The sequence below is a fragment of the Balaenoptera physalus genome (assembly GCF_965194825.1).
Source record: "Balaenoptera physalus genome assembly, chromosome: 1".
Lineage (NCBI taxonomy): Eukaryota > Metazoa > Chordata > Mammalia > Artiodactyla > Balaenopteridae > Balaenoptera > Balaenoptera physalus.
In genome coordinates, this window is record NC_138882.1 from 98,326,394 (window position 1) to 98,354,207 (window position 27,814).

General features: G+C 42.6%; 1 pseudogene across 1 annotated transcript in view; it reads right to left on the reverse strand.

Moving 5' to 3' along the window:
• Positions 1 to 27,814, reverse strand: part of LOC309645959 (proteasome subunit alpha type-3 pseudogene) — a 452,949-nt pseudogene that overhangs the window by 146,960 nt on the left and 278,175 nt on the right. The gene's annotated exons all lie outside the window — the stretch shown is intronic.

Sequence of the window (27,814 nt, forward strand, 5' to 3'; positions counted from 1 at the left end):
AATTTCGGGAAGTGATGTGGTGTGAAGAAATATAAAGCCAGGAATGGGGTGACTTTATAGATGGCCAGGTATTGCCCCTCAGAGGAGACCTTTGAGCACATACATGTATGATGTGAAGGGATGAGCCTAGCAAATACCTCGGGAGGGGAGGGGTAGGGGGGTCTTTCCAAGCTGAAAGAACATCGGCCATAAACTCAGAAGTGGGAATAGCCTGGCATGTTGCAGGACCAACAAAAGGCCAGTATGGCTGAGTGTAGTCAGTTAGCCAGAGAGCAGTAGTAGTTAGGGTGAGAGAGGTGGGGAAGAGGTCAGATACTATGGAGCCTTATGGGCTGTTAATAAGAGCAAGAGAAAGCCATGGGAGGGTGAGCAGAGGAATGACCGCATCTGATTCACATTTGAAAAAGTTACTCCTGCTAATGTGTGTAAAATACACAACAGGGAAGCACAGATGTCCTCAGGGAGACCAGTAAGGAAGCTGTTTATGGTAGCTTGGACTAGGATGGCAGCAGAGAAGGGGTGAGAAGGGATGTATCGGGATGTATTCAGATACATTTAGATTTGGAATGGATTTGGCAGAGAGTGTGTGAAGGAACAAAAACTCATGAATGATTCTTAGGTTCAGGGCATAAAGGATAGGTTAATGGTGATACTATTTAATGAGATGGGGAAGATTTAAAGAGGAAAAAATCTGAGGTGGGGGAAATCAGGAATTCTGTTTTGCACATGTTACATAAGGTGCTTTTTCTACATGCAAGTGGAGATGTAAAACAGTTGGACGGATATATGAGTCTGAAGATATGAATTTGGGAGTCATAGGCACATAGATGCTTTTTAAAGCCTTAGGTCTACGTAAAATCACTTAGGAGGGAGAGTAGCTAGAGGAGAGGAGGAAGATGAACTTCAACCTTTGGAAATTCTGTAGAAGAGGAGAAGGAGCTACCAGGTAGGAGGAACACCAGGAGAGGGTGGAGTGTTGGAAGATAAGAGAATTGTTTCAGGAAGGTGGGAGTGATCAGTCTTATCAAATACCGTTGAAATAAGTAAGATGAGGACTGAGAGTTTGAACACTGCATTTGACCCGATGAAGGTTGCTGATGTCCTTGATGAAAGCAGTTTCAACGGAGTCATTGGGCAGAAAGTCTGATTAGGGTGTGTGAACAAGAGATGGGAGGTGAGGAAGAGAAAGTGTTTATAGCAAGTCTAAACAGCTCTTGAGGAGCTTTGCTGTAAAGAACAAGGGAGAGGGCTTCCCGGGTGGCGCAGTGGTTGAGAATCTGCCTGCCAATGCAGGAGACACGGGTTCGAGCCCTGGTCTGGGAAGATCCCACATGCCACGGAGCGACTAGGCCCGTGAGCCACAACTGCTGAGCCTGCGCGTCTGGAGCCTGTGCTCCGCAACAAGAGAGGCCGCGATAGTGAGAGGCCCGCGCACCGCGATGAAGAGTGGCCTCCACTTGCCACAACCAGAGAAAGCCCTCGCACAGATACGAAGACCCAACACAGCCATAAATAAATAAATAAAATTAAAAAAAAAAAAAAGAACGAGGGAGAGAGAGGAGTACTTGGGATTAAGGGAAGGTATTTTAAAGATGGGGGATGTTTCCTTATGTTGGTATGCTGGAATGATCCTTTGGAGAGGTAAAGGTGATGACGCAGAAGATAAGAGGAGACAGCTGGAGAAAGCTTGTCCTCCAGTAGGTGAGAAACAATGAGACCTAGCGTAGAAGTGGAGGAGTTGGCCTTGGTTAGGAGCAAGGACAGTATGTTCACACACTCTTTTTGGAGAGAAGGCAAAGTCCGTGGGTGCAAATGCAGGTAGGTCAGGTAGTACATTTGGTGGCCTGTTCAGGCCACTGACGTGCAGGAGGCAGGTGGGAGCTGAAATCCAGCCCCTATTCTGCCAACCAAGTTTGAGGCCAAATCAACCTGGAGGAAGGGGCGCCTTTTCTAATTGCTCCAACTGCAGAGGTGGTACCTTTTAACAAATCCTCCACATTACGCACACGCACACGCCCGTGCATGCACACACACACACAGTCTGTGTGCACCTTTTCCCAGTTTGCACCGAATATTCTTTGTTGTGCGGTTGCCTCAGTGGGTTTGATGAGGTAGATTAGGGCTGTGAGCTTTCTTTTATTCTAAGCAATAGAAAGCTGTGAGTGGGGAGGGGCTGTTGGCTATTTAAGGAGATAGAAGAAGGTGAGAAGGAATTCCCTCAGAGTGGAAGAGTTACTGGAGAAGTGTAGTATGGACAAGGCTGAGGGCCCTCTTGAGTCAGTGGTCCTGTATCTAAAGTGAGCCCACTCAGCAAGGTTGTGTGGTTTTTATCCAGCCACATTCCTTTGCTTGCGGGGTTGAAGGAGAGGTGGATTTGGCCAGGGCTGGGTTTTGCTGATGAAAGTCATTAGAGGGGGAGGGGTACAAGCCAGGGAGTGGTTATAGTGATAAACCTTAGAATCTAAGCTGGGAGGGAAGAGAGGGCAAGTAAAAAAGCGGTGGGGTCAATGGTTTCGTGGTTCTTGTAGGAGAGAAGAGTTCAAGAGGAAGCAAATAAGTGGGAGCAAGGGGACTTTCCAAGGATCGAGCATAGGGAAGGGTGAGTGAGGCGGTTGGGAGAGAGGAAGCGAAGGTATCTGTGAGAAATGAGGATCCAGGCAGGCGCCTAGGAGTTGAGGAAACAGTAGGCTCTTGGGCTCCTGCCTTGTCACAGTTCTTGTGAGCCGCTGATCTGGGGGAGATTGAGGGAGCCACCCTAGCTGGGGAGAAACTGAGCCCAATAGGGGATAAGCCAACTCAATACTGCAGGGAAGGGGAAGTTGGAGGACGGGGAATTGTGTGGCTTTACAAGGCCTGGGAGAGCCCACTCATGCCCTGCTTTACCCACCTGAACATTTGTGTAGATGCTTTGTCCTGCCTGGTGTTTGACAGAAACTAAACGACATCTTTCCTCCTTACTTCCCCTTTCCTGCTCTTGGCACTGTCTTTCTCAGTTACTCATCCACCAAAGCTCGGCCACCTTTAATCCATCTTTCCCATTCCTGTACCCAATTGGTCCTCAAAGTGTATCGATCAGCACCGTCCAACAGAACATTCTGCTGTGATGGTAATGTTCTTTAGCTGTATATTTAATACAGTGGTCACATGTGGCTATCAAGCATTGATTGAGGAACTAGATTTTAAATTTTATTTAACTTTAGGGTATTTAAATTAGATTTAAATAGCCACATGTGGCTGGGGGCTACCATATTGGAGAGACACGTATAGACCTTTCCTACCTAATGTCTCTTCCGTCTGCCCCCTCCTCTCTATCACCATTGCCACTGCCCTAGGTCAGGTACTGATTACCTCTTCTCTAGACTTTTGTTGTTTCCTATTTGGTCTCCTGCTTAGTTGCTTTCCCTTCAATACATTTTGTGTTCTTTCCAGAACCATCTCCCTAAAGCAGTGGCCAGATCACAACTCCACCCTATTTTAAAAATTATTTTCCCTGTCAAATTAGGTAAAACTGCTTAATCTGGCATTTGTCCAGTTATATGTCTCCATTCCCCTTTTCCAGCCTTACCCTGCACTGCCCCTTTACATAACATAGAGTTGGTTCTCAAGCAAAATTGAACTGCTTGCTATAATTTCTACCAACTTTTTACAAAGCAGTCAACGCGTTTGCCTAAATTGTCTTTTTGCTTGGAACAGAGACAATTGCCTCTAGGCCCCAAATTTGTTGAAATTCTTGAAGGCCTGTCTCGCATAGCAGTTTATATCTGGAAACTTTTCTTTTTTGGCAGGATGGGGGTGGGTGCCGCACATGGCATGTGGGATCTTGGTTCCCGGACCAGGGGTCACACCCGCGTCCCCTGCCGTGGAAGTGTGGAGTCTTAACCACTGGACCGACAGGGGAATCCCCCCTGGAAACTTTTCTGATTTTTCATCTCCTCTGAAATACAGTTTCTGTGGGGTTTTTTGTTTGTTTTGTTTTGTTTTGTTTTTGGCTGCGCTGCACGGCTTGTGGAGATCTTAGTTCCCTGACCAGGGATTGAACCTGGACCCCAGCAGAGAAAGCACTGAGTCCTAACCACTGGACCGCCAGGGAATTCCCTACAGTTTCTGTTTTTACCTCACCTGTGGCACTTATATGTTGCCTTGTCATGTATTTTATATATTCATTGCACTTCTGTTACAAAATATTCCTCCTTGCAGATCACTCTGTTCTAATTGTGTTAGTGCCCCTTGCAGTGTCAGTCTTGCACCTTATATATATGAGGTACTCCTCAACTAGCCACTGAATTGAGTCCTACAAGAGCATTTGTTCCTCTCTCTGCCTCTAAGAGTAATATCTCTAACCCTGAAAGAGAATGTCTGTATACCCTGGGAGAAACAAAAAGAAAAAGCAGCAGAAGAAGCCAAAAAGTACTCCTGTTAACAGTTGAGAATTTCTTAAGTTGGAAGGCCAAGTTTGATGCAGAATTCTTGGAAATTAAAAAGAAATGAATGAAAGAGGAAGAACAAGCAGGAAAAAATAAAGTGGGAAACAGCCATTTGAAACAGCGTAATTTTGACACATCTGATATCCAGTTCTTGGAGGGTGCTAGAAACAATGTGGAGGTAGATGATTCTTTTTTTTTTTTTATACATTTTCTTTTTTTTTTTTAATTTTTATTTATTTATTTGTTTATTTATTTATGGCTGTGTTGGGTCTTCGTTTCTGTGCGAGGGCTTTCTCTAGTTGCGGCAAGCGGGGGCCACTCTTCATTGCGGTGCGCGGACCTCTCACTATCGCGGCCTCTCTTGTTGCGGAGCACAGGCTCCAGACGCGCAGGCTCAGTAGTTGTGGCTCACGGGCCCAGTCGCTCTGCGGCATGTGGGATCTTCCCAGACCAGGGCTCGAACCCGTGTCCCCTGCATTGGCAGGCAGATTCTCAACCACTGCGCCACCAGGGAAGCCCTAGATGATTCTTTGTTCCAGGATCTGGAGGAGGATGAGGGGGTCCAGACTACAATCCTGCTGACGCTGAGAGTGACTTGACCAACTGATGGGCTGCCCCCATCCACAGAGAGGTCTGACTGCCACAGCATCTGTGGCTATGCTGAGAGGGTGGTAATTTTCCTTTCTCTTTTTCTAAGAAAAAATCGTTTTCAGGAAAATATTCTTCTGATAGCTTTCATCATTGAACTTAATAAACTGACTTTAAAATGAAAAACAAAAACAAAACTAATATGAGATTCCAATTTTTGAAAAGAAGCAACCTGACTATATTTCTTTTCATGTTACCATTTGCTGAGAGTTTCTTCCAAATGCTTCCCAACTTTTACAGGGTACTTTTACAACTCAGTTCTAGCTCGTAACCCTAGCGAGCAAGGGCATGCTTAGAACTGACAGGACCAGCATAGCTACTCCTAGGGTCAATTTATGGAAAGGACCTTTAAGAAGCGTTCAGATGGTGATACAAATCCATAAAAAGACGTTTCCATCTAATAAATGTTCAGAATATGTATTTTTAGGCCTCGGACTCTTAGAAACCTGTAACCCGAGAATAGAATTACATGTGCCGTGCTCTGCAGTGCCAAATATACTTTTCCTGTTGGTGCAGTGGTTTTAAGGATTTGAAGAGCAGTTATAACATTTTACACAAAAAACATAACTCAGATGTATAGGACCTTAACATCTATTTATTCAGCAAACCTTAACCAAGTGCTTGTTACTTGCCAAGCAGTTATGCTTGTTGCCCGGGATACAAAGACAGGAAAGATATGGTCCCTGGCTTCGAGAAGGACACATGGTAAAACTGACCTGACATTGGTATATAACTTTAAAGTTTTCAGAATGTTTCCACAGTGCCTAATTTAATCCTACCAACAATGTCATTAAGGTAGGTATCAGGCTTATTTTGCACTAGGGAAAACTTGTTCAGGGGGATTACATGAATAGTACAGAAGCACAGAGCTGTTAACTGGCAAGATCTTGAGCTGGAACCCAGATCTTTTGGTGTCAAAACATTGGTTGAATTAGAACGTAAGTTCCCTGAGGACAGGCACTTGATCTGTTTTGTTCATTGCTATATTCCCAGAGCCTAGAAAAGTACCAGGCATACAGTAGGTTCTCAATAAATATTTCAGGAGTGTGTGTGTGTGTGTGTGTGTGTGTGTGTGTGCGCGTGTTGTTGAGAGAGAGTGAGGGGGGGCAGTAGGTGAGGGAGGGAGAGAGAGTATAGCCAACCATCTAAATCATTAGCATATTTGTATCTAATATTTGCATATTAGTTATGTGCTAAGCTGATCTTTTCTATATTAGTGCTGTTCAAAGTGTGGTCCACAGACGGGTTCTGGTCCATAGAATTGTTTAATACCAATTGTTGTAGTTCGTTGGGGCTGCTATAACAAAATATCACAGACTGGGTAGCTTATAAACAACAGAAATGTGTTTCTCACACTTCTGGAGGCTGAAACTGAGATCACAATGCCAGCATGCTCATGTTCTGGTTAGGGCCTTCTTTCTGATTCATAGCAGCATCTTCTTGCTGTGTCCTCACCTGGTGAGAGGGGCTAGGGATCTCTCTGGCATGTGTTTTATAAGGGCACTAATCCCATTCATGAGGACTCTATCCTCATGACATAAGTACCTCCCAGGTGCCCACCTCCTGATACCATCATCTTTGGGAGTTAGGATTTCAACATATGAATGCGGGGGTGGACACAAACATTCAGACTATAGCACCAGTTGACCTTAAGTACAGAAAATGAGAGTAAGCATTTAGAATCTTTTGTGGCTACTTATATTGCTGTGACATACAAGTGAGTGGTCAGTAGACCTGTCTACTTGAGCAGGGCATAGACCAGTGCAGGTGTTGCCCAGCTTGTATAGTGAGTCACATGAGGTATGAGCTGTATAGTAGTCAGACAACATCTAATTTTTTTAACCTTTTGACCCCCTTCACCCATTTCTCTCACCCCCTCCACCTCCCACATCTGGCAATCACCAATCTGTTCTAGATATCTATGAGCTTGTTTGTTTAGATTCCAAGTATGAGATCATACAGTATTTGCCTTTCTCTCACATATTTCACATAGCATAATGCCCTCGAGGTCCATCCACGTGTCACAAATGGCAAGATTTCCTTCTTTTTATAGCTGAATAATATTCCATTTTATATACATACACCAGATTTTCTTTATCGATTCATCCATTGGTGGACCCTTAGGATGCTTCCATGTCTTGGCTATTGTAAATAATGCTGCAACAAACATGGGGGTGCATAAATCTTTTCAAGTTAGTTTTTTCGTTTTCTTTGGATAAATATCAAGAAGTGGAATTGCTGGATCATATGGTAGTTCTATTTTTAATTTTTTGAGGAACCTCCATACCGTTTTCCATAGTGGCTTCACCAATTTATAACCCTACCAACTGTGCACGAGGGTTCCCTTTTCTCCACAACACTTGTTATTTGTTGTCTTTAATAACTATTCTAACAGGTGTGAGGTGATAGCTCATTGTAGTTTTGATTTGCTTAATTACTGATGTTGAACACCTTTTCATGTTTGTGTTGGCCATCTCTATATCTTTGGGAAAATGTCTATTCAGATCTTCTGCTCATTTTTTATTCAGGTTGTTGGTTTTTTGCTATTAAGTTGTTTGAGTTCTTTATATATTTTAGATATTAAGCCCTTACCAGATATATAATTTGCAAATATTTTCTTCCATTCAATGGGTTCCCTTTTTATTTTGTTGAAGGATTGGTTCTTCTATGAATGTTTGGTAGAATTCACCAGTGAAGCCATCTGGTCCTGGACTTTTGTTTGTTGGAGGCTTTTGATTACTGATTTGATTTCATTACTGGTAATTGGTCTGTTCAGATTTTCTGTTTCTTCATGATTCAGTCTTGATAGGTTGCATTTCTAGGAATTTAATCATCTAAATTAATACTAACCACTTTGGCTATTTGCCACCCACCTTCTTTTCCGCCTGGATATTCTTTACTTTTTCAGAAAAAAAGCACTTCATGCCTTTGGAGTGAAAGGGTCAGCAACAGATTGGAAATTTTTTTAAAACTTCTTTTTCACCACAGAAGCTATATCTACCGATCTTATGCTGTGGAGGCATTATTGCTCAGTAATTAAGCATATGGTCTTTGGAGTGAGACTATATAGGTTTATTTTTAAATTTTTTATTATTATCTTTTTTAATGCCTAACTTACTTTTTAATTTTTTTGGCTGCGTTGGGTCTTTGTTGCTGTGTGTGGGCTTTCTCTAGTTGCTGCGAGCGGGAGCTACTCTTTGTTGCTGTGCACGGTTTTCTCATTGCGGTGGCTTCTCTTGTTGCGGAGCACGGGCTCTAGGCGTGCGTGCTTCAGTAGTTGCGGCACGTGGGCTCAGTAGTTGTGGCTCACGGGACCTAGAGCGCACGCTCAGTAGTTGTGGCGCACGGGCTTAGTTGCTCCGAGGCATGTGGGATCTTCCAGGACCAGGGTTCGAATCCATGTCTCCTGCGCTGGCAGGCGGATTCTTAACCACTGCGTCACCAGGGAAGTTCTATATAGGTTTAAATGTAGGTTCAGCCACTTACCAACTGTGCCACCTTGGGCAAACTACTTAACCTCTTTCACCCTCATTGTTCTTTTTTGTGATATCGTACTAATAAAAGTACAAAATATCGTAGGGTTTTGGTAAAAATTTTAGCAATCAGGCATGTAAAATACTGTTTTTAGAACCTGGCACATAATGGCAAAATGTTGGTTTTATGTTATGATAAATATTATCTATCATTATTATTTTATTCTAAGTTCATAAAATTTCATGCTGTTTAAAAGATTTAAAAAATCTTGACTATAGAGGTAATTCTGTAACCATCCAAGCCTGTAAATGGGTGGTCACTTTTCAATTATCCACATTATTGAAAAATAATAAAAATAAGCTAATTCAAAAGTCCTTTATTTTTTTTTAATGCATTGTGTGATCTAGGGACAATATATTTGTCTTCTAAGTGGCCATTAAAAACAGTTTCTATTTCCAAGGAGAACTTTTTTTTTTTTGGCCGCGCAGCCTGTGGGATCTTAGTTCCCTGACCAGGGATCAAAACCGTGCCCCCTGCAGTGGAAGCCTGGAGTCTTAACCACTGGACCGACAGGGAAGTCCCTGCATGATGTACATTAGAGTGGAGAGTACACACACTGATAAACATGAGTGTTTGTTTGGTGGTGTGTAGATTGCCTATTTATATGTTTTATACAACAGACTTTATATGCAAGGTCCCTTTCTGCTAAGCCAGCTCATTCTTTTCCATTTCTTTCTGTGAACATTGTCATTTGGGAGGGAGCAGCTAGTCAACCATGCAGCTCTGAAACTCCAAGAAAGAATCAAAGATTTCTGCAGCAAGGAAGTTGGATAAGGATGAGCACAAGGCAGAAAACTTCTGGCCACTGAAGAGGAAGCTCAATATAGGCAGGAGGCCAGAATGTGCCAACAGTAAGCAAAGTCTTCTCTTATCAGAAGAGAAAAGCTTGCACTTAACTGCCCTATCAAGGATAAGACTGGCCCCAGACCAACCCAGCCTTCAATAAATGGAGGGTAAAGGAATCCAAGAGGGCTTGCTCTAGCTTTGTGGATATGAGTTAACATCATTTCCTATTCTGTAACAAAACTCAAGCATATGTAAACCACAAATTAAGCAACCCACATAGATATAGACATATGTATGCATTTTTAGAAGGCAGAATAGTGTGGTTAGGGTTGCTAGGTTTAGCAAATAAAAATACAAGATGTCCAGTTAAATCTGAATTTCAGATAAACAATGAATATATTTTTAGTATAAATATGTTCTACACAATACTTGGGGTTTGTTTATCTGAAATTCAGATTTCACTTGGCATCCTGTATTTTATCTGGCAATCCTAAGTGTGATTAAACATGTAGGCTCTGGAGTCACACAGTGTGACTTCAAATTCTGACCCTGCCACTGTGTGACCTTAGACATATTAGTTAACCTGTTGGAGCCTCAGTTTCTGCATATGTAAAATGAGGATAGCATTTACCTCATAGAGTTGTTGTGAAGATTGAATAATACACAAAATTTATAATGGTAACTAACATATAGTGAATGCTGAAAAAATACTAGTTGCCTGTATAGGAAAGGTAAATGGTTATTCGCTAACCAAACATCTTCAAAAACCTGACATTATGATTTCAAGTACCTTTTTAAATATTTATTTATTTATTTATTTATTTGTTTGTTTATTTATTTATAGCTGTGCTGGGTCTTTCTTGCTATGCGCGGGCTTTCTCTAGTTGCGGCTAGCAGGGCTACTCATCGTTGCGGTGCGCGGGCGTCTCATTGTGGTGGCTTCTCTTGTTGTGGAGCACAGGCTCTAGGTGCGTAGGCTTCAGTAGTTGTGGCATGTGGGCTCAGTAGTTGTGGCTTGCGGGCTCAGTAGTTGTGGTGCACGGGCTTTGTTGCTCCACGGCATGTGGGATTTTCCTGGACCAGGGCTCGAACCTGTGTCCCCTGCATTGGCAGGCGGATTCCTAACCACTGCTCCACCAGGGAAGTCCTCAAGTACCTTTTAAAAAAAAATTTAGGCAGAGATTTTTTTCCCCCTATTTTCATCCTACTTTCAATTTTGTTTACAACAAATTAATACAACTTTTAGACCCATTATCTATGGTATAAAGGAACACACAACTAGCATCTTACAGTATCATCAGGCTTTCTGTTCCTTCCCTTGATGCATAACGCTTGGACCCAGTCTTGGAGATGTCCTAAGCCCCAAATTTCCAGTGAGAAATTTGTGTAAATCTTTATAAAGTATTACCTGAGTATTTACTAGATGGGCATTTACCCAGACGCCAATGCCAGCTCTAGAATGGGGTTTCATCAGAATGGTACATACTCTTAAGTAACATACAGATGTCCACGCTCTGTATGTTACTTAAGAGCTACTACCTTATACAGAGAGTTCCACTTCTTACACATAGGATTTTATTAGCACAAAGTTAAAAAATCAGACAAGAGAAGACATGGTGAAATGTGAAGAACAGTAGACCTGGAATCCAAAACTCTGGTTCTACCATTCAGCAAAAGCCACCTAATATTTTTAAACATTTGCTTCCTCATTTATGAAATGAAAATATCATTAAAGGGCAAGAATTAAGTTAAATGAGATAATATAATGAACAATACAGTACTGGGAACAAAATAAGTACTTGGTAAATATTTGTTAACATGAATCTGCTTATTCACTAGAAAGAAGACCATATCCCAGAGCAGCCTTACAGAAAGATTAAAGCCTGGGGTATGTGCTACTTTATATGGCTAAGCTAAAACAGTAACTCCTTACTCTGTCCCTGTCTGCTTCTGGATGAGAACCAATCATTTCCAAACAGTGATACAACCTAAGGGGAATTCAAGCAAGTACTCCATCTTTCCCATCTCCAGTGACTTTTATGTTTGTGTGTGTGTGTGTGTGTGTGTGTGTGTGTGTGTGTGTGTGTGTGTGTTTGTGTGTGTTGGTGGCAGGCAGTGGTGAGATAGAGGAAAGGCCAGAAAAGGAGTTGGAAACTTCCTTTCCATTTTCATAATTAGTTGAGCCAGATCCTAAACTTTGTGTATAAAAAACATAACTTTGAGGCCAGAAAGTGGAAAACACACTTCTAGTACATTTAAAATATTAATTTTGAGTTGGGGGAGCAAATCCCAAACTCAAACCAGATTCAGAAATTATGACCTCAGCTTTTCCAGAGTTTATACTGATTAGGCTTGTCACAGATTAACAAGAGGTAGAATGTATTAGGGGGAAAACATAAGAGAAAAAAATAGAATTCATGAGATTACTCAAACTCAGAGAATGAAATTTCCTGTCTTAGTGCTTGCTGCTAATAAATGAGATTCAAGCGAAGGAGTGTAGTGTTTTCTAAGGAGGACTGAAGGGGTGAGTATTAGGGTTTTGCCAAGGGGATTACCAAGGGCGTCAGTTGTTTTGGGCTGGAAGGTCATGGGGAATGCATAGTTTTGCAGGGTAATACAGAGGTGATGGTAAACTAGGGAAATAGAGCTGGTAGTTGTAGAATGAGCCATATATGACTCTTTTGAAAATCAGTTAATTACCATTTACATATTGAGTATCAACTATGTACTCAAGAGCTTAATAAACATTCAGGGGATCCAATGGCACATAAAACAGAGCATCAGCACCCAGTATGCTTAGTTTAGGGGAAAGTAGCCTATGAGCCTAGTGAAACAGAAGAAAAAGATAAATGGAAGGCCCTGGAACCAGAGGGTTAAGAAATCTTGAATGACTAACAATTTGAATTTCAGAAGTAAAGGCTAAATTCTAAAACAAAGAATAGAAATAGATTTCCTACCAAAGAGGAGCACTCTTGACAAAAAATATTCATTAAGCGTCAGGTATGCTGGGGACATGATTAAAGGCCTCAGCCTGGGCTTTGAACTTGGCAAAGGATAGAGGGGAAGCATTTCTCAAGCCCTTCCCTTGTCTCTTGCAGAACCGAGGTGCATGGTATAAAGGAAGAAAAGCCAGGGCATATGCATCACTGGACAGGCACCTGAAATGCATCATAATCTTCCTGCTGGGAGTCGTAGGGTTTCTCACCAACCCCCCCTTCTCCCTTTGAGCCATAATTGCCAAAATGGACAGATTATCACAATTTCAGCCTATGCAACTATCTCACTAATGCTCATTTGCTGACTTTAATGAGTTCCAGAACCAATTTGTGTGAGCTTACAATCAGCTCAGGTTTATCACCAAAAGAAAGCACTGTAAGTCTTGGTAGAGAGATCAGCTTTGCAGAACGCAGATCTACTGATATGAAAATGAATTCAAATGAATTCTTGGGGCATTGTAAGGCATCAAAGTTCCCCAACACCATTAAACACAGAAATGTTAGATGCTGGCTGTCCTGATGAGCTGCCTTTTGTCCAATACCTGTCTTGCAAACTACATTCAAGTATCCTTTTGTTCTCTCTTCAAATTTCACAGCTTCCTCTGCTCTGCCTAAAAAGGAAAACGCACGTCTTCAAGCTGTTACAATAAAACTATTGGCAGCGTGTAAAGTGAGAACAGATCCTTGCCTTAATTTATTGCACCATGCAGATTTATTACACATCAGGGTAATAATAACAATACCTAACAACACTGTGACTTGCTGCCTGATAATCTCCTCCCCTGCTCCAGTAAGAGTGCGGTGGAGGGAGCTTGGAGGGCCCCCATAGACTCCCTGTATGGTGCTAAGTGCTGTCGGGCACACTCTTGGCTCAGCACCAAGAGATGATGTGGTACTAGTGGGCCGCGCAGTGCCAAGATGTAATGCAGAGCTGGTGAGGGGACGCAGTGTTTGGACAGAAAACACTGAAAACCATCTGCCGGGTCTAGAGAGGAGTGCTTCCACAATTGCTCATTGCTGGGGGAATAAACATTCTCCTTCTTACCATAAGAGATTCCTCTACCTGAAGTGTAATGAGAACACAGTCTGAGAATCGTAGAGGTGAGGGAGTCCTGCACAGGGCATTTGACCTGCCTTTAGGCAGCACCACACTTAAAAGAGTCTGGGACCTTCAAAGTGAAATCTGCTCAGAGCTTCTGAGGAGCAACCAACAAAATGCGGGGTTAAAGATAGTCACCCCTCAGGCCCAGGGTCTCCTTCGGGACGCCAGTGTCACTTCCGGGCTGCTTCTCTGTCTCTTCCTTGTGGCTTCTGAGTCCTAGGGTGCCCCATCAGTCTTGGCTGCTTCCAGGGAAACTGCTCTGACGCACGTGGGCACTCAGCTTGCCCATGGCGACAGTGACATCCTCAAAGAAGGCAGCATGCATCAGACGTGCCCTCCTGCTGCTCTGCTCACTCTGGAAGCCTCTCATTAGGGTTTCTAAGTTTTAAGATAATAGGAACTTAATGGGGATTATTTTGATTTTCTCTCACCAGGGCTTTGTATCCAAAGCCCTGCTGCCCGCAGCTGCACTGCTTGAGCAAACTGCATTGTGAGCAAGCAAAAGCCGTGGCCCAGGAGACTGCTGACGTGACCTCAGAAACACACAGTCTAATCTTATTGCCCAATTTTCTTTTCTCTTATGCCAAGAATTTTGCCTGTCATACCATTTGGATTTCTGGCCACCTTGGTGGCCACGTCGGACCCTCCTTGTTCCCCCGACCAAGTTTTAGAGAGAAACATCTTTTACAGATCATCAATGAGCAGTCAATTAATTCTAAGCATTTGGGAGGCTCAGGCTCCTGCTGTTTCTCTCGTCTTTACCATGTTTTATAAAAATTAAGAAATTAGTCTGGCCACAATCCATTACCTGATTGTACTCTAAGACAAAGATTTACCTTCCAAGGGCAGTTTCAAGACTGGAATGATTGGAAAATTATGTATGATTAACCCTCACAGGAATCAAATGACCTCAGTAAATATCTTTTGAGACCATTAGGCCCTGGGGATCCAAAGACATTATCCCTGTCTTCTCTCCAAAGCTTTGGTTTTCTTCTCAATAAACAAACCTAAGTTTTGTTGTTTGTTTTTTAATCGTTAAGTGGCGGTCAGTGGGGGTACATTAGCCCTTGGGGGTTTTCATCCTGCCGAAATGATGGCAAAACACAAAAATGGGCAAACCACCATCCTTAGTGGAACGACTGTGCCCAACAGTTCACAGGGTAGGCTGGCTGGTTTTGGTCATCCCCTTCCTCTGTTGGCTGTTAGCAATTAGGACCACTCAGCAAATCCTGAATCTTGAAAATCACTTCAGTCCTGTGGTTGCTTATTCCTGGCAGGTAAGAAACCATGTCAATCTTCCGTCTGAGGTTCAGTGTAGTATTATGACTACCAACTTGAATTTTGCAGTAGGTCTTCACCTCACAACTAACCCCAAAGCAATCTAACAGTATGGAAACCGGAGAGTCAGAGAGGTTGATGACTCGTAGAAATGGAGAGAAACGTGGCCCTAGGTATGTTCAGACATGCGACAGGCTTAGACGTTTCAAAGAACATTGCTGATCTTTTTTGATGGAGGGCCCAAGAGTATTTTAACTGAACAATTGTTCTGAGGATGGATTTGTAAGACAGGCAATTCACCGTCCAGCCATTTTGTGGGATGGTTGTCAATGGGTTGGCCCAAAGGGAGGAAGAAGGAAAAGGGCACCAAAGAAGGCAAATGATGATGGAAGATGGGAAGTAGGTAGAAACTGTCACATGGTAAACAAATCAAAAAATCAAAATTGTCAGAAAGTGGAGACTCATTTTTATTTATTTTAGTGATGATTATTTTTTTCACTTTTGTTTTGAAGGCTATAAGCTAAACTGTGGACATCCTGGCCACCAGGGATTGATTTCAAGTAGAACCAGCATGTAATAGGGACCCTGGGAAGAATTTGGATCAAAGTGTGGTGGTGAAGGGGGCACATGTAGGAGATGAGAATGAGGCAGAGGGTTCAGCTCCACAAGAAACTGTCTGTCGACTTCACAGGGTGCCTGTGTTACCGACAGCATGTAGGATTGCAGACAGTGTGCAGAAACTCGGCTCAACAGCCCCTGATGTGGCCTGATAGGGCAGTTGCATAGTGGGGCACCAGGCACAGACCTGTTTGCTACCTCTGTCAGCCTGTAGGTGCTGACTTTGCTGATAGAGTCTCCACCGCAGCCCCGGGGGCCTCTTCCCACTTCCTCCTCTTCTGGCTGCTCTTCTGTCAGAGAAGCCAAGGCCCACTCTAGCCTGCTTTGCATCTCTTACATCAGAGGTTTGGGATGGCAAGTTGCACATGATCATTGCAATCTTTTCCTTTTGTGCTCTTGACATTTGAACAGAGAGGCAAAGAGTAAGTGGCCCAGGAGCAAATAAATGTCTACATTTCCAAAATGAGTCTGAAATGAAGCTCATCTGAAAATGTAGGGGGAGGCAAAGATAGCTGTCAGGGCAGAAGCTGAACAGGATCTCATAGACTCTCAATCTTAGAAATTTTACTTGTTTTGTTGGAAAGATAGAAAAAAAAAAAGCTAGATACTAGCCCCTTTGCATGGCATGGTATGAAGAAGAATCTAAAAGATGTTCAACTAGTTTTTAAATTGCAGTCCTGAGCAGTTCAACTGGGAGAAGTGGTTTTGTATTCCAACACAACTCTTCATGCCTCAGACTTGGAAGGAGAAATGTAAAAGTATTTTACAAAGGAAAAAATAAAATAATTGTTACCGAAAAATTTCTACCACGGCAAAAATTAAAGTTCAGTCTACAAGCCAAGGGAACATGCTGTCAAATCTTCACTGCACCCCAGCTGACACCCTACTGCTTGACTCAGCTCTGCCTAATTCTGGCACCTTTCATCTCAGAAAACACAGTAAATATAATTGCTTTTCACAGCATTCTGAAGTCGGTTGAGTCATTCAAACTTATAGTGATGACAACTTGGGCAGTAGGTAGCAATTTTCCTTTGTTGTCATTACCCTTCCCACATGCTGGAAAACTGAGGCATGGAAGGCTTCAAGTTTCTGGACCACATCAGTGGTGTTCCAGGAACCAAACCTTGAGGACTTCCGCCATCTCTAGGAAGTGGCTTTTTGGTTCGGCAGTGGTACTTTCCAATGTCAGCACTTGTGTGTGTCAGCAGCTAAGATGACTCCTGTCCAAGGAGCCCCAGATTCTTGGCCTCTGCTTCATCTTAGAAAAGTTCTCTGGCAGTTGAAGAAAACAGAGTGGGTGGGGAATTACGGCGAGGCCTTGGTGAGTTTGATGGTTGGGTGCTTGAGTGGATGTTAGCAGGGAAGAGAAGGGCTCTGTGACTATGAATTGGTATAACTAGAGGGGATTGGACTGGACACTCAGCTTTGTCCTTAGAACTCGGATAAGAAGCTGGCAGGACTTGCACTACCTCCTCCATTGATAATGAAGCATCTCAATGCTGTGGCCACTTGTCCTGCCCCCTTGGGTGTTGCATACATCCTGTAAACTCTGGAAAGGGGCTATATTGGGATGGATTTGCTTGAGGCCTTATTTGTTTCCACCTTCAGTAGCGATCAACAGGACACTTACTTCTTGGTTGACCGAGGCGGTCTTAGAGTAGCTAGATCGTTCAGTATCAGCTGGACTTTGATCATTGTTCTAAAGTGCTAGAGGAGAAAAATGGGCAATTTCCACTGGGTAGAAAAGATTAGACCAATCTTTTCTTGATGGGTGATTGTTTCTTCCCATCTTCATGATCTCTTGCCTCAAAAAAGTGGGAGAAAAATAAACTGACACATCATTTGATGAATGCCCCCTTCCCACAGAGTAGTCCAACTCTGTATCTCAGCAGGAAAGGGGGAAAGAGGAAGCAGGAACTGACATTTGAGTGCCTTCTTTATACTGGTCACTTTAATTTAATTTAATCCTCCCTCACAAGACCCTACTCTGTAGGTATTATCTTCATTTTTAGAAACAACTCTCTTAGGCTCTCACAGTTAGGAAGCTAGGAGGCCAAAATGGAAGACCCAGGACTTCCTAACTCCACATTCTTTCCATGAGTATTGTTTTCATGCTGAAGTGCCCATTTTGAATGAAGGCTGACTTGATCCTGAACTCAGCCTATAGAAGGAAAAGGACAGTAGTTGGGTACTGTCTTCTTATATAACATGGTTATCAGAACATCCTTAATGATAGGAAGTGTCAGGATGTCAGTCTTGTTTCAAAATCCTGTTTGGCTGAAGGCTGATTCATTGAATGAATACCTTTCTTTCCAGGGTGTGGGGTACAGTTCCTTGCAAAAGGTGATTGGCCTATGGAGGGAGAGACTCTATGACTTTGTTGAAAAATTCAATTAGAGTTTACCCTTAATCACTTGTCAGTAAATTTAAGGATACCTTAAACTAGAAAGACCTTCAAAATCATACTGCTCTTACCCTTGTCATAAAAGCAATTATAGCCAAATTTATTGAGGGCTTATTATGTACCAGGAACTGTTCTTTAGGCTTTATATATGTTATTTAATCCTCCAACAATCCTTTGAGGAAGGTATTATTATTTTCTCCATTTGACAGATGAAAGGCACAGAGAGGTTAAGTAATGTGCCCAAGGTTACACAGGAAAGAAGTGGCACAGCTGGGATTTGAACTTCCAAACCTGGGCAGCTATCAACTACACTTTTTGCTGCTTGTCATCAGGGAAGATTGTACATAGATAAGGGTCGGTTCTGTACTTGGAAAAGAGTCTTTTTTCATTTTCTGTTTCTAGAGGAAAAGCAACCTTCTGCCACATGAAGTGCTAGGTCCCTTTACCCACATTCATGTTAACCTGCTGGAGAAGCCTGCTGAGTTCAGCTCCTCATCCTTCATTGCAGAGCTTGGCTCCTCTTTTTTCTTCTCCTCAGCTGGTCTTCAGCATCTTCCTGATGTGATGGGAGTGAGGGGCAACTGCAGACGAGGATCTACTTTCTCAGCTATGGGTTACCACCCTCTGGTGTGGTCATTGTCCTGGACATCCACAGGCAGTAAAAAGTGGCCGACATCCCACTCCTTGGACATGAAGGATCCCACCATCATCATGGGGCTCAGCAGAGAGAGGTCGGCAGTTTACCCGCACTGAACATTGTGGGTGAGGTTCATGAACGTGTCCTCATGTTGTCTAAATATAAGTACGTGGACCTCACTGCGGAGAGAACAGGTCTTCAAAGAAAGGTCTTGGGGATCCCACCCCTGCTGCTGTGGAGAGGGAGTGAGGGGGACTGCAGCGGCCTCAGCTCTGATTCTGACTCCTGAAACTCATATCCGCCTCCCCTTTCCAGTGTAAACCAGGATTGCAAAATTACTCACTCCACTCAGATGTGTAAAGAAAACACAGTTTCTTTTTTTCTCTAAGTCACTCTGCTATCCCTGTGAGCCTCCACTTGCTGGGTAGCAAGAGGGAAAAAAACTAATTTTAGTTCCATAAGTTTTAAAACTTCATCATTCAACTATTTAAACACTTTCTTTAGGCTTAACTCTGTGTCTTTGGGTTAAGGCTCTGTCTTTCAGATTCTTCTCTCCTGCTTGCTTCTCTGTAAATGGTAGTACTCATGCTTCTGAGACCAGGCCCCTGGCTCCCTCACCACATTGCTATGCCTTCTTAAACATGGTGCCTTAACAAAGGCATTTACAGGAAAGGGAAACAGCTCTCCTGCCCTGGATGTTCTTTTATTCATTCTCTTCAGGCAGAGACCTGGAGAGGAGGGTGAGGAGAGGACAGGGGGACCCGGGCCTGGCGTGCGGCCATCCACTGCATCTCCTTCTAGCATCAGGCTGCACGGGGAGGCCTGCTAACCTTTATCGCAAGCAGAAGAGTATTCTCTTTATACTAAGGGGGAAACTCTAAACTGCTTGGTTCTTGAGCTTCTAAAGAGAATAGATTATCCAATTCGTTTTTTCCAAGCTTGTTGCAAGTGACTGTCCTGACCTGCCTGAGGCATTACACCTCCAGGCAAGGACCCTGGGATGTGGGCTGCAAGAAGAGAGATTTTGAGAGGAATTGAAATACAGTCTTTCCTCAGTAACAACAGGGGATTGGTTCCAGGACCCCCTACGGATACCAAACTCCAGGGATGCTCCAGTCCTGTATATAAAATGGTGTCATGTTTGCGTAAAACCTATGCACCTCCTCCTGTATACTTTAAATCATCTCTAGATTTCTTAACACCTAGTACAATGTAAATGCTATGTAAATAGTTGCCAGGGCTGCAAACTCGTTTTTGCTTTTTGGAACTTTCTGTTTGTTTGGTTTCTTCCTCAGTATTTTCCATCCACGGTTGGTTGTATCCCTGAATGTGGAACCTGTGGATATGGAGGACTTACTGTACTGTGTTTACTGAATATTGTCCCCGTTAAATCAATGTAGGCTTGGGGTGGCTGAAGGGGAGGTGGGATTCTGGAATGTGTTTAAAAGCGCTCCTCAGAGGAGAGGCAGTGTGGTGTAGTGCTTAGATGCATAGCTTCGGGATCCAGACTGGGCTCTTCTATTTCCTTGTGATTTGGACAACTTTTTTTATACGTAAACTCAATTTCTCCATCCTTAAAATGAGATAAGAGTAGTATCCACCTCCTAGAGTGATTACAAAGTTTAAATCTGTTAACATATATAAAGAACTTAAACTTTTGCCCATCTCATAAACACTCAACCAATGTTAGCTATTTGTTTATTTTATTTTATTATTATTTTGCCACGCCACTTGATTTGTGGGATCTTAGTTCCCCGACCAGGGATTGAACCCAGGCCCGCAGTGAAAACACCGAGTCCTAACCACTAGACTGCCAGGGAACTCCCTGATGTTAGCTATTTAGATTCCGAACACATATAACATTGGATTTTAAGCCTTAGAAGCTCCTTATGTATGATATAGGGGGAAAAGCATGGATTTTCAAAATAGACAGCCTAAGTTATATGATGTTGAACAAGTTATACGGCCACCGTGAGGCTGGGTCTGAAGGACGAGGATGACAGTATCATAGGATAGCTGTCAGAATTAAATACTGAAATACTGTGCGTGAAACACTCAGCAAAAAATTAAGCGGATAATTGAGGCTCAACCAATGTTTCTTCCCCTTTCTCCTTAGGTCAGTAACATGCTCTTTTATAATTGTTTACTGTTATATCCTTAACCAGGAATCTTAAGCTTTTATAATTCCCTAACTGGCTAGTACACAGGAGAAGCCCAACAGATTCACTGACAGATGAAAATAAGCCTCCAAATCTGGAGCTCAAGACCCAGAACTTCTCCCTGTCAAGTGCAGCTGGTCAGAGGACAGTTTCTGTCTTCTGCTTTTCAGATCTTATAAGGTAGATATACGTACTTCTCCCTTCTCTTTATTACAGTTTCATTGATGTCCGTTGGAGGCATTTGCATCTGCTTTCCTCATATTGCTCAACCCACACTTGGAGAGGATTGTGTTTGCATAAATACTAGCAGATGAATTTTTTAAATATCACTTTTTCTCTCCTGGCACTCTGTGAGAGAAATGAGCAAATATAAACAGAAGAGTATCAGACTAGAAATATAGCAGATGGGTTCCTACTGGGGATCTGGACTTTCCTGGAGTTTACACATTTGGGAGATACAGGATTATGACAAAAACCACTTGTAATGCTCTTGCTTTTTGTTTCTTGAGCACAATATTAATTGCTTAGTATTAATGCACACTTAATTAAGTGGGCTTAATGTACACTTTCACCCTGACTTTTCCCTTTGGGGAACAAGCCAGATGCTGTAAGCACTCTCTGTAGGAGGGATTCTCTTTGTAAGCCTAGAATAAATCCAACTTGATTGAGGAATCAAGGAGACAAGGAAAAAAAGTTTATCTTCAGTCCACGATGGAAGGGAAGGGGAAAAAAGGAAACACTTCATTTCCCATGTCAAATGGCCTCATGCTTGTGACCAAGAGTTTATTATGGATATTAAAAAATGGAAACAGATTGCACAGGCTTCCTGACCAATCCCGATTTGGGCCACCTCAGTTTAGACTACACATCCTGAGAAACACATCTATATCTGGGGAGTTGATCATGAGCCATCCTTAACTCCAGCCTACACCTTTGGCCCACACTTGATTAGATATTATTTTCATTCATTCATTCAACAAATTTTGTTGAGCATCTATTATTGACTAAGCACTGCATTAAGGGTGGGAATATAGCAATGAAGAAAATAAGTATAGTCCCCTACTTCACAAAATTCAAGTCTAATGGGAAAACAGGCACTTTTCTTATGATAAAGTCATTCTATTACACAGGTATTAAAGAGCACAGTAAATCAATAGTTTCTATTCCGTAATATGTCCCAAGGACTGGCCTTGGAGAAAATGGGAAGTGGAAGCTCCCTGTGGCCTTCTGTTGTCAGAACCTCCATGGGGTCTCTAAGACCACCCCATGAAAGAGCTCCTTATACACTGTTGGACCCCTAGTCTTAGGGTCTCTCAAGAGAATGCTGTGAATGACTTCTGGATCTCAGAGAAAGCCCCACCTTTAATCAATAAATATTAGCTCATTTTTAATTACAAGCATGTTTATCAATAGATAAGCAAGGCTGGACTTCCCTGGTGGCCCAGTGGTTAAGAACCCGCCTGCCAAGGTAGGGGACACAGGTTCGAGCCTTGGTCTGGGAGGATCCCACATGCCACGGAGCAACTACGCCTGTGTGCCACAACTGCTGAGCCTGTGCTCTACAGCCCACGTGCCACAACTGCTGAGCCCGTGAGCCACAACTACTGAAGCCCATGTACCTGGAGCCCGTGCTCCGCAACAAGAGAAGCCACCGCAACGAGAAACCCACGCAACGAAGAGTGGCCCCTGCTCGCCGCAACTGGAGAAAGCCTGTGCACAGCAACAAAGACCCAACGCAGCCAAAAATAAATAAATAAATATTTTTTAAAAAAAAAGATAAGCAAGGCTAAACAAGGGAGGCAGCATGATGTAGGACAAAGACCACAGGCTTTGAAATCAGCCCTGGGTTCTAATCCTGACTCAAACATTTATTAGCCATGTCCCCTTAGGTGGCTTATTTTTCTTTTCTATGGTGTAATGACCTCATATACGAAATAAGGAAAAGAGCACTTGACTCTGGATTGTTGAGTTTCTTAAATGAAATAATTACTAAAAAGTACTTGGCATGAAGCACATTCTCCTCCATTATGCTCAGGAACCGTGTTCTATACGATGCAGGACTTGCCTTTGAAAGAAAACAGCATTTGCGTGAAATGTTTAAAGACAACCATACAACTACGAGCTATTTGGTAAATGATAAATTATACCCATAGCTGACTCTGCCTATCCTGACTAGTGCCAGCTCTTTCTGCTTCTGCTGCCCTAGTTCTGCAGCTCAAAACATATCTCTCCAGCAAGCGACCCAACCAGGGAAGCCCACAAGAAATCAAAATGCTCCACTAGGAAATCAGTAGAAGAAGAAGATGCTTTATAAATGTTTTAAAAGGAGAGCCTCAGCCTTGTCACACAGAGTGTAGCCCCTGTCCTTCATTTTACTATTCTTTTCACTCACTGAAAATATTATCTGTTATCTTCAGGATGCTTGAAAATGTGGGGCTGGAGATGGAACTGTGGGCCACATTTGGCAGGAAATACACAGCTAGATGCCGGTGACATTGCCTTAAGCAATTTCTGTGTCCTTCAGGACTCCTGCACCAGAAATCCATGAGTCTTACAGCTGAAGAGGGGCTAGATCCCCGAAGAAGACTGACTGGCAGCTCCCTCTGATTATCTGTCCTATAGATTCCTCCCAAAGCCCTCGGGTTACCAACTGGGATATTATTATGATTTACCACATGGCTAAGTGATGGGGCTAATGTGAAAATCTCCAAATTTTGTACACTAATTAAATACAGGCATAGTTTAAAAAAACTGGAAGCACGTATAAAGTCCAAAACATAATCTATGGATTATATGTCAACCATTAATAATTATGGTTACATATTTTCCAGGTGATACCAGAAAAAGATATGTTTAGCAAAAAGTAATGTACAAAATTCTATATACAGAATGAGAACAACAGTGTGAAAGAATAGACCAATGCCTATGAAAGGACTGGAAGGAAACACACTAAAAAGTTAACATTCTGAGAGTGGGAACTTATGGCTGGCTTTTTTGTTTCTACTTTTATTTTTATGACAAGCTTAATTGCTTATGTCATCTTAAGAAAATGATACTGTTCATTTTGAAATGAAGACTTCTGAGGCCAAGAATATGGACTTCCCTGAGATGATTTTCACAAATCATTTCCAAAGAAGATTTTTCAGTAATTCACCTGTTGGCGCAGCTGAGGGTGAGTTGAACTGAGCAGAGGCAGCCCTTTTCAGGAACTTAATAGGGATCAGATAGTTTGCCTTGATCAGGTCTTGGGTTCTGGTCTTTCTTCACAGGGGCTGTAATTGTTCTCTTTCTAGCTGTCCAGCCTTGTTAGCGTTAAGTCCTCCACTTCCTCTCAAGATCAAGCTTTGCTCTTCCCAAGTCATGGCATCTGCTTGTGCTCTTCTGCAGGGTGGGGTGGGGGCGGGGTCTGCGGGAGACGAAACCAAAGGCTGAGTCCAGCCCCCAGTGCAGGGTCAAGTGGAGCGGAAAGTGGCTGCAGACTTAACCCAAAGCAGCTTACGTTGTTTTCCTCTCTTTCTAAGGTAGTCCCCAAACTTCCAAACAGCTTGTGAGCAAACCCCGTCATCCTCGTGATCTGAGACAGCCTATCTCAAGGAACATTTTATATATTTTTTTTCTTCAAAAGATTCTCCTGGGGCTTCCTTGGTGGCGCAGTGGTTAAGAATCCACCTGCCAATGCAGGGAACAGCGGTTCGAGCCCTGGTCCGGGAAGATCCCACATGCCGTGGAGCAACTAAGCCCGTGCGCCACAACTACTGAGTCTGCGCTCTAGAGCCCGAGAGCCACAACTACAGAAGCCTGCGCACCTAGAGCCTGTGCTCCGCAACAAGAGAAGCCACCGCAATAAGAAGCCTGCGCACCACAGCGAAGAGTAGCCCCCGCTCACCGCAACCAGAGAAAGCCTGCGCGCATCAAGGAAGCCCAACGCAGCCAAAAATAAAATAAATAAAATTAAAAAAAAAAAAAAAAAGATTCTCCTGGCAGCCATGACACATTAACAGTCCTAGTTGCATCCTAGCCCTTGTCCCTTGCACATGTGGCTTTTCCTTCTGGCTCCTTGTGACAGTTTAAAAGTCTTCGGGAAGGACTGGGGGCTGGCCAGGAAGATCCCCATGAAATCAGACCATTAGACATGTTCCAAGGGCTCAGCTTACTCCATTCCCTTTTTTACTTAGAAAAGTAGAAAAAGTAGGAGTCCTGTCCTAAGCTTCCAGGACACATGCCCTGTGGATTCTAAGCCAAGCTGATCCTGATGGGGCAATGTCCCCGGATCTCTCAGCAGAGTCACAGCCTTAGCTGCCCATAGTGTTCACGCCCAGTGCAGCCTGGAGCCTTGGACTTGAGCTGGCCACCCAGCTCTACTATTATGCTTCAAGATAAGATTTTGGGAAAATGATGCATTCTAAAAAACCCCAACAAACTGAAAAGTACAAAGAAGCAATTTAAATTATGTCTTGGCTCTTGTCACCCAGATAACTTATGACCAGAAAGGGAATGGCCCTGGAGCAATATCACTGGGTCCCTGATTAAGCAGACTTGCAGCAACCTGGACAAAGAGTTCCAAGCCCTAGGACTCAGAACTTGTAAACCAGGGAGGACAGCAGTCAGATGACTTGTCCAGCCTGGTTTTACTAGACAGTCCAGTGTTAGCAGGTCCAGAGGGGGCTGCACTTAGCTTGAGTCAGCCAGGGTGTGACAAGCCACGGTGCCGATCTCACCTTTGCAAGTCAACCAAGTTCCCTGCCCCCTCCACCCACTCAGCTGCTGTCAGCCACCTCAGCCAACTTGTTCATTTTGTTTCTGTTTTTCTCCCTCTCCCTCTCTCTCTGGGAAGCCACCTCTTCTGCTATTTAGCCCCCAACACACCCGCTGATCTTCAGAACTCTGCTGTTGAGTGTGGTGACTCATTTGTTGCTTAGGTATTTTGAGTTCATTACTCTTCAGCCACGTTACCGAGAAGAACCACACAGAGCCAAAACAGAGAAGAGAGGAAATGGGGGTGTGCAGATGGGAGGAGATCAGGCAAAAATCCAAGAGCTGCTATGGAAAAATTCAGCGAGGTGCTGTTGTCAAAACTCGGACTCAGAGAACAAGGCCATTCCAAAAGCAACAACGGGGAGGAAGCAGTGCTTTGATTAAAACTTCATTGAGAGTCCTGGACACACACCCCAGCGCTCTCCCACAGGGAGATGGCGTGTTCAGGAATCCAAAAGAATCGTCATTGCTCTTTGGGAATATTTACGAGCAACCACACCCAAGCTGTGTTGACTTGGCCAAAGCAAGGTGGAAGGGTGCAGTTACAGGACGGCCAAACACCACCTACAAAATACAATGCCCTAAACTTCGTTTCCCACTCCCCAATAACCATGTGCCTTTGGCTCAACAATCTAGATTGGCTTTGTGGACAATATTTGGTGTGGAGTTGCTGCTGTCCTGAATAGACAGACACTGCTTATGTTGTGAACAATGGGAAAATTATATGTGATAGGTCAGCCAGAAAATTCATGAATATATATATTTCAGAGGCTCCCAGAAAGTTGTTGTTTCAAAATTAATTTTCCTGAAATTGTTCCCCCAAGATTGTGCAGTCCATGATGCTTCTTCTTGCACTGTAAGCCTGCCTTGTTCTAGTTCCAATCTCTTTAGTAAGTGTATCGAATTACTGCTTGTGACATTTGCCATCCATTCCTAGTTTGGGACTTGCAAGATTAACATGCTGGGAGATATTCATTCCTTTCTAATTATGTATTCTTTAATTTGACAAATATTTCCTAAATGCCTAACGTTGGAGGCAACTCTTCAGGTCCAGAGCCGGGGAATGAGATGGAGTAATTTCAGAACAGGATTCTGAACTCTGTCTGAGAGAAAGAAGCTGATGAGGATAGAAGGAGGACTGACTCATGACCAATCTCCTGATTATTGAGTTTGGGCTGTTAATTCCTTCTTATGCAGCATGGTATGTTAAATGAGATCATTGTACCTAACAGCTGCTATATGAAAACCATTTTCCTGGAAACAGTAAGAAATTTTAAAAAGGTATATTATGGAAGTCACGTATTGGGATGATGGAGCAGAAAGATAGAAGGATCTAGGTCTCTAATGGCACCATGCCACCATCTTAGCCCAGACAACAACAAATCAGTAATCACATAGACCACATTCTCTGATCTATAAAACAAAACAAAACTTAACTTTAAAACTCACTTTTTAAAAAATTTACTTATTTCCATGAATTAGGAAATCTAAAGATTCTTCTAAAAAACATTGGGAATAAATCATAACTGAATAGGCCAAAGGAAAAAAATCATAACTAAAACCAAATAGTATAGAGAGCTAAATAATAAAATATATTTCAAAACTTATGTGATACAGTAAGAACTGCAGAGAAATTCACAAAAGCTTTAAAATGCTTATTTAGAAAAGAAGAAAAACTAGAAATTAATGAGCCATGTGTCCAACTCAGGACACTGGAAAAAGGGACAACAGAATACACACAAAGAATAAAGATGAAAAGAGCTACTGCAGAGGAGAAATTAATTAAACAGAAAACAAAGTTTCAGTAGAAATGATCAAGAAAACAAAAAGCCAGTGGTTTGAAAAGACTAATAAAATTCACAGATTAAAAAAGAAAATCACTACATATATAGAGAAAATCACTTCATATATATAGAATTTTTAAAAAATAAGAGAATTTTATAAACTTCATGCAACTAAATTTGCAAACTTATATGAAATGGCCAGTTCCCTAGGAAAAGGAACTTACAAAAACTGACTCAAGAAGAAAAAGAAAATCTAATTAGACAGCTATAGCTAATTTTTAAAAGTTGAATTGGTAGTTTACAAATGAAAATGAAAACACAACTATCCAAAACCCATGGGACACAACAAAAGCAGTTCTAAGACAGAATTTTATAGCGATACAAGCTTACCTCAGGAAATAAGACAAATCTCAAATAAATAACCTAACCTTACACTTAAAGGAACTAGAGAAAGAAGAAAAAAGAAACCCAAAAGTTAGTAGAAGGAAAGAAATCATAAAGATGAGAGCAGAAATAAATGAAATAGAGATGAAGAAAACAATAGAAAAGATCAATGAAACCAAAAGCTGGTTCTTTGAAAAAAATAAACAAAATTGATAAACCTTTAGCCAAACTCATCAAGAAAAAAAAGGGAAAGGGCCCAAATCAATAAAATCAGAAATGAAGGAGGCAAAGTTACAACCGACACC